The sequence below is a fragment of the Poeciliopsis prolifica genome, unplaced genomic scaffold (assembly GCF_027474105.1).
Source record: "Poeciliopsis prolifica strain line A6 unplaced genomic scaffold, Auburn_PproV2 SCAFFOLD008, whole genome shotgun sequence".
Taxonomy (NCBI): domain Eukaryota; kingdom Metazoa; phylum Chordata; class Actinopteri; order Cyprinodontiformes; family Poeciliidae; genus Poeciliopsis; species Poeciliopsis prolifica.
In genome coordinates, this window is record NW_026562383.1 from 10,609,577 (window position 1) to 10,623,552 (window position 13,976).

A 13,976-nucleotide genomic window follows, 5' to 3' on the forward strand; every position below is an offset into this window, starting at 1 on the left:
ACAACAGCAGCATGTTGCTCTGACATCACAGCAAGGCAATGACTCGAGAAGTTTACCTGCTGGAAGGGCTTTTCCACAGACTCCTCTTTAAAGTATATTACATTTTAGTCAGCACGTCTACACACATTCAAATTGCACTGCTACTACTTTAGCAACCATGAATCCAGCTCAGTCACAACAACATTCTTCTCCCTTTCCCCAACCACAGACACACCATCAAGAAGAAACCCAGCAGGGCAAACGGGAGGAGGGCAGAGATAGTGAGAAGATCAGACAACGAGACGGGAGAAAAGGAATGGAGGTCAGAGTTCAATTCTGTGTAAATTGTTCACATCTCCTGCATTACTTATATTTTTTTAGCGTACGACAATTAATGATTTTCTATTGGTCAGAGTGTTCTTGGAATCGGAAAGAGGACATGCAAAGTGAATGGATCAAATACCTAAAATAACTGTAACTCTGATACGAAACAAACCATTTCCCCAAAAATATTAGCACTTTTGCTACTTTTAAACTGACGAGATAAGCTAAAACAAACCCTGCACTTTAAAGAAAGAAAAGCACCACAAGAACCTCAAACAATACTTCAAAGCATTAAAAATGTGTAAATTCACTTACTTTCTCTCCCGTTGAAACATCAACTAAATTATCTCCATGGAATGGACTTCCTATTTGTCCCTCGTTGCCTCTTAAACTTTCTTCCTCCCTATTCTTTACTTGCCTGCTGTCAGACGCATGAAAACACTCAGACAGACAAACCTGCCAACACACACACACCAACAGATAGTCACCCTCTAACACACACTTCTCCCGCGACCAAAAATGCCTGGCAACATTTTACTGTACTGAAATACAGCTCTCACCAAAAAAGGTAGCAGTAGCCTCCCATGTCACACGTAATTTACATATGCTGGGGCGGGAGTTTGGCTCACATAGCATGCATGTTAAAAACACACAAAGATATGAAGCCATGCTTTCCACCTTTGGGCTGACGCAGCAAGAAAGGGATGGCGGGGGGCAATGCTTTGGAGATCGTTACCATTCTCAATGTTTACCATGCCCTGCAGGATTCCAACATGTCCAACGTTGAGTCAGATGGAGGGAATGGAAGCTGAGTGGGCGATCGATTGATCCTCTCCACTGCTTCCTGGAAAAACCACGGCCCTCCAAAGTCTCTCACCAGCATATTTTCTCGCAAAGCAGCGCTACCCTCAGGAAGAAGTTGTTGTGTGACTGTGTGATTTGAGCCAAGAATGTGTCTTTCAGTGAGTGTGTGCTCATTTCTATAAAACAAGCTACAACAAATAGAAGTCCACTCGCAGCAGAAGACTGTAAAGGCAATGAATCTCTATCTCTCTACCTATGTGCTCCACTCCATGGAGACTTACTTTGCAAAGTGGAGCCTGAAGCTCGCACACGAGGAAAGATCTCGATAAACCAACAAGACAGGGTGGAGGGTGGTGAACCCAGCTCTTACCTCTCACATTGCTCTCCAGTTCTGTGTGCGTGAGCTTCCGTGTGTCGACTGGCCCTGTGTGTTTATGCGCGCATTCAGACAGGCCGCGACAGCAGACCCTTAGGCACCGGCTGGACCATTCTCAGGCAGGCAGGCGGGCAGGGGGAAGGCAGGCAGAACGCAGCAAGACAGAGCGACTGGCAGAGGAGAGGCAAGCGAGGGAGTGAGTGAATCAGCAGCGAATGAGTGAAGGAGCAGCGCAGAACGGAGCACCAGAGTGAGAGAGGGAGAGAGAGAAAACGAGAGCGAGAGAGGAGGAGTGTGTGTCTGATTGCACGCGCGCCCGTGCGTGTGCGTGTTTGTGTGTGTGAATGTGTTGCAGTGTATCCCCTCCCCAGGCTCTCTTCGAGCGTCTGAGCCGGGCTGTGCCGAGCTGTGCTGAGACGGGTTGGGTTGTGTCTTTACTGATCCCCCAGCCTCTGGATCGTCTGTCTGCTGCAGGGAAGTGCTGCTCGCTGGGCGGCAGTAGCAACAGCTGTGGAGGAGGAGGAGGCGGAGGAGGAAGGAGAAGGAGGAGGGAGCTGTGACTGCACTGAGCATACAGATCCTGCAGTTCCCTCTCCCTCTGTCTAACCTATGCTGAAAGCCAGCCACGCCCCCACTCCCACCCCACCCTCCCTAAAACAACACCAGGAAGTACTGGCTCACTTACAGCAGCATTGCCCTTGCCTTTCCAGTGAAACTGGGGAAGGAGAGAGGAAACGGGCAAGAAAAAAAAAAGAATGAGAGAATAAATTAAATAAAGAAACAAGATAAACATAAAAAAAATGATTGCGGACAATGAGATGGGGGTATCCAAAAGCGATACATCACGGCCATGAGGTTAGATTACGAGTAAAGTATGTGAAAGTTGGGTAGAAAATGGAAGCTGGGTGGAATGAAAAGAATAAGGGGTGTGGAGGAAACAAGTATGGAAAGATTTACAGGGAGTGTGTGACAGAATAGGTCTGGCTTCTGTCCCGCTCCCCTCTTTCTCCTTCGAGCTGCTTTTCTGCTGTGGCATGCAACCCTCAGCTCCGTCTCACATTGCGACAGCATCACACAGTACACCAGTCAAACACAACCTGCACTGTAGTAATATTCTAGATATACAACCAATGGTATATTTAAGGTAACATCGAGGAGAAAAAGTAAATCGAGGAAGTTTGTTGCAGTTCAGAAATTTAATAAAGAACAAAGTAAAAGTGGGAAAACATATACAGCTACAAAATCTCCTGTTCGGCTGTTGACACAAGGCTTCTGTGCATCAACCTTTGCATTCGGGGAAGAGTTGTTGTGTCGGGGGGAGCTTCTAAAAATTGAATTCAGCTATGATGCTGCAATATCCGGTAGCTTAGGAGAAAGAGGCCCTGGCACCAAAAGGGATCCTTCCACATTTCAAACTGGGAGCAGAGCTTTGTTACTGATACTCTTTTCATTCATACTCTTGTGAAACCTCATGTTCCTCGATTGTGATCAGAGGAAAATAACTTTTATATAGTTCTGTTTGAAATATTAAAACTGCTTTCCTAAATGTTTCCTTTAACAAAGAAAGGAAATTCTATGTTGTTCCTAAAAATGAGCTCACCAAGAAAACACATGCAGCCAAAAATATCTTAGGGGACATTTCAGAATTTGAGAAAGTGATGTTCTAGAAAAAACAGACATTACACAGTAAACATCTTACTTGTAGGATGTATTTCTCATAGTATCTTCATTTAGTAAAAATTTAGAACAGTTTGGGATGAAAGCTGAATTAACTTAAATAACATCAAAATGACTTTATTTATGACTGTTTTAACAATCTTTTAAAAGGGTGTTTTTCTGGGAGGCCAATGCAAACCAGCCATGCCTATCGAGAAAACAAACAACAAAAGATTATGTCGCCTTCCATCTAAACAACATGGAAACATTGTTGAAAGGTGAAAGGGTGTTTACTCAAAGATGTCTGCTGATATCCAAATGTGATTTAATGGTGTTCAGGGAGTTGAATATGTAGACAAGCCAACATTTTTAGACTGACTCGCAGCGGGTCTGCCAGATAGACAAACAGTCCATATGTCATGTCTTTGGACTAAGTAAAGATGAGTATTAGCTAGCCTTTAAAAGTAATTTTAAAAAAAGATGTCTGTGGACATCTGGTCATGAGAGGATAACCTTTAAATAGGTTCTGAACAAGCACCTTTTGTTTGAAGTGCTTCCTCAGTTCTAACTGAAAGGTGAAGGCATTTTCTTTGAAGACATTACATTTTGTACACCCAAAATCTATGGTAAATCTCGCTCTTTTTTCCTAGAAAATGGTATATTATTATATGTATATTACTGTACATATGAGGAACATACAACTGCACAACCCCATTATTTCCTGGTATGTCTTGTAAAGAAACTCAAATGTTTGTTTGTCCTCCTTTAACTAGTCTGAGCAAGCTAGATCCAATGTTGCATCTTTCCACACATGGTGATAAGTCATCGCAAATTTACACATCAGTTCTTTAAATCCTTGGTGCTAATTTGTAGTTATGTCAGCAGAAGGGGCCAATGTCTTATAGTTCACTATACTCAATAGTGAATTATGTTGATGCAGTAAGAAAGCACAAAATACGTTGTTATGCAAAATTCAAACAAGCGATTAGATTTTATGTGCCTTTATCTATTACCAGCTGTTAGTCTGTAGTTTTGGAAAGAACTACTTCCTATTATGGAGCAATCCGGTTGGAATGCTGTTTTAAATTATCTGAACATCAAGTTTTTCTTGACCCATAATTTGAAACAGTGACTGATTTTCTTACACATTCTAGCATTAGCTCTAAAGTGCCTGTGAAACTCAAACACTGATGTGGAACTTCCCCTTTTCTGCTGCAGTTGACAGTGTGCTACTCCCTCTCTCTGTTCTTCCCTCTGAACTTTCTTCCACTCTTCCACCTTGCTATCTTATTCATATATTTATGAACTATGCATCATACTGCCATTGGTGGGTCATATTGCAATAGCTTTAATGCAAACATGGAAAAAAGCTCTGTCTTAAAAAGCCACGCAGCCTCAATGTCTGCTTTATGCAGTTTTATTTCCCTACCAATCCAAACATAGATCTGACAACTGAAACACATTTTGCATTCACGAAACGTTTGCACATTTAGTCTGACGCGCAACATTTTCAGGCTTTGTTCTGCAAAAGTTTCAGTCAAATCTAAAAAAAGACATCTGAACTATGCTAATTTCCACATATTTCTCCAAATGACATTAACCAAATGGTTTAATCTTTTTTTTCATATGTCTTGTCTTACAGACAGAAGGGTGTTGTGACTACTCCTCTCTGTGGAGCTCAGTGAGAGCAGCATGAATAAACACAATGAATCTGAGAAAACTGTTCACACACAAGCGATGATCACCAACCAAAAACAGGAAGAAGTGAGTAAGTGGTAAACTAAAAGGGGAATTCCGCCAGCAAGAAAAGTGAAATAGCCAACTACTCAGCCCCTAAACACATAAGTAAAATGTTGTTAGACTTAGAAAATCGCAAAAATAAACTCCACCAACATCAGCTCCACAATGCATTAAGGTGAAATTGTCTCTGTTTTGTTGAGTCCAAATATTTGATTTAGGATTTATATCTTTTAAAATTATAATTTCATGCTTATAATTATCAAACAGTAAAACTAAGAGAGGATTCTTGAGCTAATGTCATAAAGAAGCTCTACAAATCTCGATGGTCCATTGAAGTTATAATTTAATCTTGGCAGCAACAGCTTCTCATGTGAGACTCATTTGTCTCAGTCAAATAAAAAAGTCCTCACATCAAGTTTTACCTCCACATGTCCTCTCATATTTTACCTCACCCCTAATGAACACAACTTTCCATCTTATGCTTTCATATCATCTCAGAGCTGAGCTATTTGTCAGTCCTCTGTAAATGACTTTGGTTGGCAGATGTGAACTCTCACTGGTCTGAGGAGACATCCCAGAGCTTATGTGAGCCAAACTCTGAAGGCTCATCCATCATAAGGTCTCCAAGTACACATTACAATCACATTACAGACCATCACAACAACTGGAAGAGCACAATGATTTAGAATCAAATGAAAACAGCTTAGGGTTGAATTTAAAACGGTCCCGTTTACAGGCTGTAAAATGACAGCAAAATATGTTTCCCAGAGACCAAACCAAAAGTTCTCTCTCTTTATTTATAACAAGTAAAAGTTAAACAAATGCACTTCTTCTTGTAGAATTGCGGTAGCATGTGCCTGTTGCATACTTTGCGGTTTTTTCTAAACTTTTTTTTTTTCCATTTTAACACAGTGGTGGGAAACAGGTGCAGTTCAAACTGGTTCAAACTGTCAGATCTGAAATAGAGACTAAGGAAATAGCAGTCTGCTTTGTCCCCATCTGACAACAAAGTATTTCAGAGCACATACTTATCTTGGAGATAAAATAAAACTAAATGGAAACACCTTTGCGTTGGAACTTTATCTCATTTTCTGTCTGAATGCAGTCAGGAGATAAAAAATATAACCGTTGTATGCTCCTTACACACAAATTCTACTTACAGTGGAGAAAAGAATTTGAGAATCAGCTAAATTAGTTTACGTTACATTCGTATTGTAAGTCTCATAGGAAGTAACTAAAGCACAACAAAAAAAAAAAAAAAAACAAAACAATAACTACTCTTACGAATAGTTGCACACCGAGTCAGTATACGGCTATAAATGCTTCAGATAGATTTATAAACAGAAGTTTTACCTGCGTGTCTGTCTATCGCTGACGTGCCACTGGGACAGACCAAGCCGCTTCAATGCAGGTCATGCTGGTGCAGTGCATTGTGGGACGAACTGACATCTTCATTCCTTCCTTCCTCTACTTCTCTCACTCTAACTCTCTCACATTCTCATAATAGTACCGTCTGCTTGGCAACGGCCATACCGCAAATGTGGTCAGGTTTACTGCAAGCCATCACTGCGGAACATCAAGTCTCCATGACAACAGCTCCTTTATCTCATTTGCATCTTCTGCTTGCATTATGAACTCATGCCAAATATGGTCACCTTGTTATTTTTGCCCGCCTCTCTCAGGATCCCCTTTTTAATAACTTCCTCTTTCCCTCCATTTGCACAACTGTGCATGCACTCTTCGCCTTTAACATGCGTACTCAGAAGACCTAACAGAAGCACCTGCGACAAAGAAGTACAGCTTTCGATTAAAGTGTGCAAAGTGCAATCATGTGACTTCTATAGTCACAGGTTATGACTTTTCTTCAACACATTTATGCTGCATTAACTTACACCAGTGGATTTCACAAACAACTTCATCATCGTGTCAACAAAAAAAGTGAATATTTTTAAAAATGTAAGAGTATATTTTTACAGCTACATTCATATATTTCGAGGTATGTGACAAATAAAAAGGAGTCTGACTGTCTATGCAGGCTTAGAAATGCTTCTAAGAGCACATTAAAACAGGAAGAGTATGTGACATTAGGTCAGTTTGCAGCTTGAGAGATAAGCTGTAAAGCGAAATGATACATTAGGACTCGGAGGGCTTGTAGGGTGTCGCTGAGTCACACACACAAACATCCACAAACACACGCACTCTACTGGGCTTCACTTACCCCTTCGGTTCTTCATCTGCGTAGACCAGTGCTGCATTTCCTTTACTCCTTTTCCTCCCAGAAGGACTACGTCTATCAAACCTTCACTGGAATGTTGAACCAGGCCTCTGGGGCCCACACACGCAGCAACACTCAGCAGCACTCAGCACCTGTCTCCAACTGCCAGCGCAGAGAAAGAGACACGGTCAATCACACAGGACAGCACAGCAAAGTGGGAAAAATAAGTGAGAGAGTAGGAGGTGGGAAGCAAGCAGTTCATCAGCAAAATACTCTTCCAGATAAGGAACAAAAGGAAGGAATATGCTTAACAGCTCAATTGGGCCAAATAAAAATCATTACTTTTACATTAAGCCATCTTTAAATAAACTGGGCTTCTTCTTTGCAAAAATGATACACAAAAGTACTGCCTAATGTCTATTCTAAATGTCAAACAAATAAAAAGTAAATTGACTCTTAAAGCAAACACAATTGGAATTGAACGGGAATGGAATTTTGGACTTTCAACAAGTCTAGTTTAACCATTTATACAATATCCAGTAGCCTTTCAAGTAGCCTTTCAAGATCCTTTTTTAATAATTATAAGTATTAAAACCACTGGAGACATTTTTAGTGGTCTGCTAACACAAAAATTTAAGTGTTTGGTAATAATGGCCATCAGGAGATTATTTGGAGGAAAAGGTGAAAGCTGGCAGGCCTGAGGACATCATCTGTTAATTATAGGGGTGATAGCGTCATTTTGAGGGGGTGTGATAATACAGGAAGAACTTGTACCCTGTACAAAATAAATGGCATCATGAAAAAGCTTTATGTGGAAAGATTGAAGCTACATTTTAAAACATTAGCCAGGATGTTACAGCTTGGGCACAAATTGATCTTCCAAACAGACACTGAGGCAAAGCACAGCACTGAATTAGTTAGCTGCGAAGTGGCTTAAAGATGACAAAGTAAATTTTTTGAATAGTCATCTCAAAACCCAGAGCTTAGTCTCATTGAATATTTGTAGATAGCTCAAAAAGGAGCTAGTGAACAATAAAGCTGACTTAGTTACACCAGTTCATCCAGAACTGGTGTAACTAAAACTCCAGAAAACTGTACTGAGAAGTTTGTGGAGGGACACAAAAAACACAATTAATATTAAAAAAGTAATTCATCAATTCTACAGATATAGTTCTAAAATAAATTAAAAAAAATCTTTAAAATATCTAAAAACTTTTGGTAACTCTAACTAACCTAAAACTGAAAAAGATCTGTCTGATTTATTTTTCTTTTGCTACAGTATATTTTTAAATAAATTAATTAATTGTCCACTGTTTGTAAGGTGGTACATAATACTTCAATTTGAAAGAAAAAGATATTGCTTGATAAAAGAAAATAATTTTATTTTACAACAATGTGCAAATTGTAACTCATAATGAAAGTTTTCATGAAGTAAAAAAATTACAAAATCACTTCTTGAGTTTTGAAATATGAACATTTAGATCAGCTTTAATTTAAAAAGCACAATTTTTAAGCCTGAAGGTCAACATGGTAAAATAAATAAAAAGATTTGCTACTGTCATAACAGTACCATGTATTTAATTTTTGTAGTTTGAACTATATACATCAACAATGACAAATCAACTGTAAATTACAAAACCTTTCTTAGTTTTAAGCATATATTTAACTTTAACTTACCGCAGAGCGCCCGGCAGCAGCAGTCTCGCCCACTCTCTGAAAGGCTGCTGTGACTTCAGGGTTGGAAGTCAGTAAAATTGGGCCTTATTTAGCCTCCCAGCATTGCAAGCTGCCATCAGAGACAGAGCGGGAGAGAGAGAGAGAGTGAGAGTGAGACCCTTCCCTTTTAAAACCTCTTTGGAAACTTAGGTCCACAAGTGGTACCACTACATTCTTATCTTAATGTGAAGAGATACAATTGTTTGAGAATGTGCAATTTCTATAACTGCCTTTATCTAAAAGTTATAAACTGAAGCAAATTGAAACCAAGTAAAATTTGACAAGTTTATTTCACCTTAATTTGCGAGTGCCTTATCCCAAGCCAGAATCAGAACAACCTGTAATAAAATCACACCGGTAATTAGGTGAGAAGAGGCAACCTATCTGAGAGTCCAAGCTTGCACCCTCCACTTAGCCGGGCCCTGACACTGTAATATAATCTTTAATAACACCAACCTTCACTGTAACTATATGCTGCAGGCATAGAAGTTATCTGGCTGAGGTTCATGTGACAAAGAGATGTAGAGAGGGCGAAAGTAGAGCTGTAACTCCACATCATATAACCTACTGATGCAAAACATAGTACTTTTATTTTTTGCTTAAAATGTTTCAATTATCTACTTACATAAACGTCTGCACTGCCAATACATAGGAAAGGAGGAATCATAGTTAATGACTCTGACACGCCAAGCATTTCCTTTAGAAACAAACAACAGATGAGCACAATCTGTTTGTTGATGTATGTCTGACAACACATGGTAGTACAAAAAGGGCAAGGCATTACTGCTAGTCAGTGCATTTATGAAAATAATAGACACATCACTCCATTAACTGTGGCATTCTATGTATTCAAAATAAAAGGATTAGATGAGGATTACTCTTTGAGCTCCAATTCCCCTCAGATTGTGCAGTTTTTTTTCTCGTGATATGACCGCACATGTATTATTGAAGACAGTGATCACATGAGTCATGGTATGGAATACAAAACAGAATTAGCCACACTGGGGTGGTGAAGTACCTCCTCACAATGTGTAGCAGGCTGAAAAATGCATGTTTGTGATTTTGCTTCACTTGTATAAAACATCCAAAGCAGAAGAGTGTTTCAAATTAATCCCATTAGTCTGTCTGTCAGAGGTCCCTGTACAACCAACATGCATAATACGGAAGCAGAAGCAAATGCAAAATCCAGAGACTGTTGTTAGACAGGAAGATATGCATACTTCTACACACAAGTTATCTACTTGTGTCACTGTTCAGACTGGAATTTTGATTTTTTTTTTAAACAATTATGTTGTGCTTTTCCATTATTCCATTTTTAAGAGCTACGCCTGACTGGCTGATACGCATAATGAAAAATACTGTATATTTTGAAAAGAAATCCTACACCAGGAGCCAATGGGTACAACATTTCTGTGCTGAATCAAGAACTTTCCTGCTGTGACCTGACAGCACTGTTCGACTCTTTGGGACCAGATTAGTTCCTAAAAAAAGTCTCTGCTAGCTTCTTAGCATCGGTCATTTTTAGTCCATAATACCATAGACTGCTAAGGAGGTTATTTGACACCAAGAAGTTTTGTTATAATGGGCTGATGGTAAGTAACTAAAACAGTATTTCAAAATCACTTAAAAACATCTTCCTCACTTAGTAACCTAGCAACCAGTCATTTCAACATGGAAGCCATTGTGATTCTTAAAATTTCCCCACATAATTATATCCCTCCTCAGCCAATCACATGAGGCCTTGAGCCATAAATAACAGTCTGCTCCCCTACAGAGCTGTGCAAGTCTGTGCCATAAAGTCAACAAACACTTTCTCCAGTAGCGGGTCCTGCACAGCACAGGATTGGTCTAGCTGAAATTAAGATAAACACAAGAGGAAGAGGGCGGTAGGGAGGCAGAGAGAAGGAGGAGAGAAAGATAGGCATGAATGCGAAGAATGGCAAGAGTGGAGTGATGGAAAAAAAGAGGAAAAGATAAACAAATGCAGCCTATGATTATAGTGTCGCTGTGGAGGCTGTTAAGGAGGACTCTGGTTATGAGCTGTATCATTACAGACTGTGCAAACAGTTGGTAAAATAAAACCTTTCTATTTGAAACACTGGCTTGCTACAAGATCAATTCACACAGCTTAAACTAAATTATTGAACTATTTACCAAAAAAACTACAAAACCTTTCGTCTGTATGTGTTGTACTTTCAGGGCAAGCGCAGCAATAACCGCAGTGCTGTTAAACAACTTAGCCTCTTGAGCATTATATTTAGATTTTATGACCAATACTAAACTGTGACCCATTAGGGTAATTTAAGATGTGAACTCAATATGGTAACAAGTCATGACTCCAATTATAATCAAGTCATTTCACCTCACATGGCTGGAAGAGGACATTGTTCCATTTGCTCACTCTGGGTGATGATGGCTCGGACTGGGAATGTTGCTAATGTGTTGCAAAATACCAAAACGTTTGTGTTTCTTTAGAGGTCAGACGGTTCATCAGACCTCCTCATTCCACATCTTCACTGTCTTAGAGTCTGTGTGGCAAAATGGCGACACAGTTGCATAATGTTAAAGCCTCTTTTTTTAGATACGTTATTTTCAAATTGCCACAAAGCCTTTTGAAACAAACAGTTAAAATATGTGGTCACACACTTCCTGACACTGATAAACATACGTGTCATTAGTAAAAAAAAAAAAAAAAAAATGTAGAAATGCCTATTGTTTTTAGCCGCAGGGAAATGGTTCTTTCAAGGCCCATTCACAGTTAACTGTGCATGCTTATAATATGGTATGTGTGTTTTAGCACACGCAGATGAAAACTTTTGCAGAAAGGTAAGAGCTTTGCATATTATTTTTCAAACTTTACCGGTATTATTTTATGATCTCCAATAACTTCTGGAGAAAGGCACCAGCAGTTTTTTTTATCGCCAGCGGGTATAAAAATGGGTGGATGGAGGATGGATGTTACAGATGTTACAGTGTTTTGAAGAAATAGTGATTCAACTCAACATTTTTTATCAATTGTCAAATCAAAAAAACTTCATCGTGTTTTCAATTTGCTTCGACGTTGTAGAACAATACAAAGCAGTGCGTGATTTTAAAATGGAAAAAAAAAAATTTGTTTACATTTATTATTGCTCTTTTACTCTGATACCTGCATGTAATCGAAACTTACTATGAAAGTAGAGGTTTCAGAAGTTTGTCAGAGCTCAATGACAAAGACCAAGCAACACATACACAGTAAAAAATGTACGTCCTCCTTTCAGATTTTGACTTCTATTAAATACATGACAACATATGCAGCTTTCTCATTAATGCACAACCTGCCTTTGGTCTGTTCCATAAAATTATATATGGCACGATGCAGGTTGAAGTTCAAAAAATTAAGAAAAAGTTCAAGGGATAACAATACTTTAGCAAAGGATTTTATTTTCCAATTTATTCTCGTAAACCTAAAGAGCAAATCCACATCTTCAGAGGTGAGACACCTGGATGTGATACAACATGCAGATCCACCTAACCTCTTCCTCAGTCGCTAGCAAATTTTTTTTTTATACCTCCCAATTGGGATTCTGCTAGCCTACATTCCTTTTTTCAAGGTTGGTGGTGATGGCAAATTAAATTACTTGTCCTGTTTTGCAGTGCTGGCACCAGGACAACTGCATATTGGCTAAAATGATGAGCGCAGGATTCTGAAGACTGATGCATTTGTCCTGACCTGTTGGTGTCATGTTTGCAAAGCAGGTAGCAGCAAGGAAAGAAGCTGAAATCAGAAACATCTTAAATTCTGCCTCTCTAATCGCCTGAAAAAAAGAGGAAAAATCAATGTGTCTCTGCTTTCAGATGTGCAACTTTATACTTTTATCTTTTGGGCTTACCCTGCTGATGGAAAACGTGTCATGTGCTTGCACTTGGAGAGAAGCTTGACTGCATTAGATGTAATTGTATTAGCCTCTCAGTACAGCACACACCACCTGCTGGAGATCTAAGATATGACAGGATGGATGAAAAATAAATACAAACACATTTTTCATGTACATGTTTTTAGTATTGCTCTTTGTGCTGCAAAAAAATCTCTTGCATTTGATTTCTGACTATGTTTTTCAAACTTAGCTGCGTTTTTATTTCTTCAGTCACAATGCTTATCTGTTCTGTAGGCTGTCTGAATGTCAACAGCAGCATATGGAGTTTATCTATGATTTGCAGAGAGGGCTGCTATCGGCGGACAAACATCTTACACACTACTCTGCGGAATGGAAGGAACTTGTAGTGTGTTCGGTGCTGTTCAACACAACACAAATAAACAAGCAACTTGATATTATGATTCTTTTGGCAGTCGGATGGGTGAGCAAGAGTTCTGTTTATAGTCACAACATACGTCCAAAATGGTGAAGATAGCACTGTGGCATAAACTGCACCACTAAATTTCATGTACAGACGTCTTTTTCTCATGACTAAAGATCCCTATTTATCTAGTTGTGTAATTTACCTAACAACTAGAGTTTAAATTGTGTTTTTATGCAAATATGTTTGCTAACCTTGAAAGGCTGCTGTCAATATCACATTACTAAAAGCTTTATACATACAATATGTTTTAATTTTATTATTCATTGGTCTCTCACAGGGTCACCTCCACATATCCGTAGAATGAAAGGCAGCAGTTTCAGCTGGCAGTGAGCAGAAGATTTCAGCCAAGCAGATCTTTCTGCTTGATAGATAAAAAATACAGACATGAGGCTGGAACTACTGGACACTAGAGAGCAGCAGAGGAACTGAAAAACAATGGCAGATAGGCTAAAAATGTGATTATATTGTTATTGTTTCCAAGAGTTTTGGATAACTGTTGGTCTGAAAGCATTACGTATGATTTAAATAATGATACATGTACATGGTTAATTGCGTCTAAATCATCTTAATAGATCTGAATAATTGTATAAAGACTAAAAAAAAATCTTGCTGTTAATTAGCTATTAGCTGTTAATTAGCTATAAACATTATGTTCCAATGACAACATTGAGCATTTTTCTGGTCACGCTACTTCTGAATAAATTGAGTTTTACTGTAAACCAGGAAAACATTTAATACTTACAACGATAAACCTCAAAAACTAAGTGGGAGCGGGAGTCGTTCAAACTATTAAAGTCAACCTGTGGCACGCACCTGTCGTTTTTT

General features: G+C 39.0%; 1 protein-coding gene and 1 long non-coding RNA gene across 19 annotated transcripts in view; both read right to left on the reverse strand.

The window, feature by feature from the left end:
* The window catches only part of mbnl1 (muscleblind-like splicing regulator 1), a 44,615-nt gene extending 35,739 nt beyond the window's left edge, over nt 1-8,876 (reverse strand). For 3 of the 18 annotated variants that reach the window (XM_055033625.1, XM_055033623.1, XM_055033616.1), the window contains exon 1: nt 1,478-2,091. The gene's annotated coding sequence lies outside the window, so the exon portion shown is untranslated. Of the gene's footprint in view, nt 1-618; nt 1,015-1,055; nt 1,234-1,477; nt 2,094-6,232; nt 6,601-7,097; nt 7,257-8,771 lie in introns of those variants that run through there. The other 15 variants (XR_008606199.1, XR_008606198.1, XM_055033633.1 and 12 more) reach the window with 10 other exon arrangements.
* Nucleotides 8,877-12,213: 3,337 nt separating this feature from the next.
* On the reverse strand, nt 12,214-13,964 carry LOC129362207 (uncharacterized). Its single transcript, XR_008606200.1, has 4 exons — nt 13,894-13,964; nt 13,435-13,512; nt 12,683-12,789; nt 12,214-12,607 (listed from the first exon to the last, which is right to left on the reverse strand). It is a non-coding gene; the product is annotated as an uncharacterized LOC129362207 (long non-coding RNA).
* Nucleotides 13,965-13,976: the final 12 nt, after the last annotated feature.